This window comes from Neodiprion fabricii, chromosome 4 (assembly GCF_021155785.1).
Source record: "Neodiprion fabricii isolate iyNeoFabr1 chromosome 4, iyNeoFabr1.1, whole genome shotgun sequence".
Taxonomy (NCBI): domain Eukaryota; kingdom Metazoa; phylum Arthropoda; class Insecta; order Hymenoptera; family Diprionidae; genus Neodiprion; species Neodiprion fabricii.
In genome coordinates this window covers 11,792,195-11,794,369 of record NC_060242.1, presented here as the reverse complement: position 1 = coordinate 11,794,369, position 2,175 = coordinate 11,792,195, and the positions used below count along the sequence as shown (strand labels likewise).

The 2,175-nt window shown below is 34.3% G+C and overlaps 1 pseudogene; it reads right to left on the bottom strand.

Moving 5' to 3' along the window:
* Positions 1 to 323: 323 nt before the first annotated feature.
* On the bottom strand, positions 324 to 1,344 carry LOC124180633 (annotated as a pseudogene).
* Between the last annotated feature and the right edge of the window lie 831 nt (positions 1,345 to 2,175).

The window sequence follows — 2,175 nt, the reverse complement described above, 5'->3', positions numbered from 1 at the left end:
GTTTTCAAAATTGGCGCCCTTATTACGTTGTATCAGTCTCAAATCCATTTTGCTCCTACATAGATCAATATCACACCTCATTACCATAGATTTTTAATCGATATCCGCTAATTTTCACTTCCGTCAAAAATGCTGAACTAAAAACACCCAAGCAGGCACAGGTCGTCAAATTTTGTGAGTAATCCGTCCATATCTTGTTGGATCTCTTTTTATTTCAATTCTTACGCAATTATTAACCTCTTTCATCGTCAAATTTCATTCATGTAACCTATATTTTATACTATCGTTGCTAACCGCAATTTTCACACTTAATCTAAAAATTGTCAGTTAAACATGTGACAATATATACAGTGAAACCTGGTTAATTGAGATTTCAGGGGACCATACATTTTACACCATTTGAAGAGGTTTTCATTTATCAAGTTTTCCAATTAGACAGGTTTAAAATACTAGTTATCTCATTTACAGAGGCCCCTGCTTATAGAGGTCGAAATTTACCGTTATTCCAAATATAAAGGTGGAAATATTAATTGTAAATAAGTATGAGTATTTTCAATGTTTTGAGTTATATAATTAAATAGATTTTTTATATGAATAATAAATGAAACTAAGTGTAAGAATTTATTTATTCATTATGAAAAATAAATAAATGTAGTACAGTACAGTAAAGTTTATGACTTAAAGTAATCGGTTATATTGGTTTGTATTTGATGGCTAGTTGCTAAAACCTGTTTCTCGATGGCATAAATTTCATCAAAAATTCTTTGATCGTCAATATTTGACATCTCAAAATACTTATGCAAAGTCTCTGAAGCTTCCATTGCCTCACGTTTTGAAATGTTTACTGAAGTTTCTTCATAAACTTCTTCTATTTCTGCTTCAGTCTCCAAAGAAGAATACGTAGAAACGATTTCGTCATCAGTAAGATCTTCTGAAATTATTACATCATCGTCCATAGAAACGAAATCCTGAAAACTCGGCTGCTGGTCATTTTCGTTGTTCCTACAGGTGAAAATTAGTTTGTTCCATTCTGGAAATCTTGCAATGGTCTCTACCTCTTCTTGTAGATTCTCAGGTTCAGATACATTCAGATACAGCTTTTTTGTAACCATTACTTATTGTGGTTTTGCTAACTGAAAACCAAGCTTTTCTTGCAAAACTCATGGCCTGTAGTATGTTGATTTCAGGGCTTTTATCATCTTTTATAGACTTTAGAACATATTGCACAACTTCCTTTCTGTAGTACACTTTGAAGTTGTTGATAATACCCTGATCCATGGGCTGCAATTTACTTGTTGTATTAGCGGGTAAATACAATAATTTAACGTACTCCAATTTTGGCATATTGTTGTGAGCTGTGCAATTGTCGACAAACATCACTATCTTTCGTTTTCGGGCCCTCATATCGGCGTTAACTTTTTTCAACCAAGTCATCCAGGCCTTTTTATTATTTTGATAATTAACAGGCAACGTCTTGATACCCTTGAAGCATCTTGGGCTCTTAGATTTTCCAATTAAGAGAAGTGGCAGTTTTTCATTTCCGGACATATTTGCACACACAAGTACAGTAACCCGATCTTTACTCAATTTGCCACCATGGCAAGGCTGACCTTTGAACGTAAACGTTTTATCCGGTAGACACTTGTAGAATAAGCCTGCTTCATCGGCGTTGAATACGTCATCGGGAGTATAATCGTGTAATAAAACTGGAAGGTTTTTAATCCACTCACTACATTCATTGTTGTCCACAGAATTGCTCTCACCACAAATATTTTTAAATGCTATATCGTTTCTTTTCTTAAACCCCTCTAACCATCCATTACTGCCAGAAAAATTGATATGGAGCTTACTTGCAAATTCTTGAGCTTTTTCTTTAATCATTGGTCCGCTTATTGGAATGTTATTATTCCGTACCTGCTTCATCCACGTCGAAAGACATTTTTCGAGTTCAGAATGCTCTGCTGATCTTATTCGTTTAAGCTTCCCTTTTCCGTCAATATACTGAGACCGAATATTCTCGTTGTTTTTAATAATTCTACACAAGGTCGATTTTGGTACATTATACTCCGCACACAGTTTATCACGCGACTTTCCACAATCATAGTCTGATAGAAGCTTTAATTTTTCAGATACTGTTGATGTGTTATGCTTACGTTTGGACATTTTGTACACTTT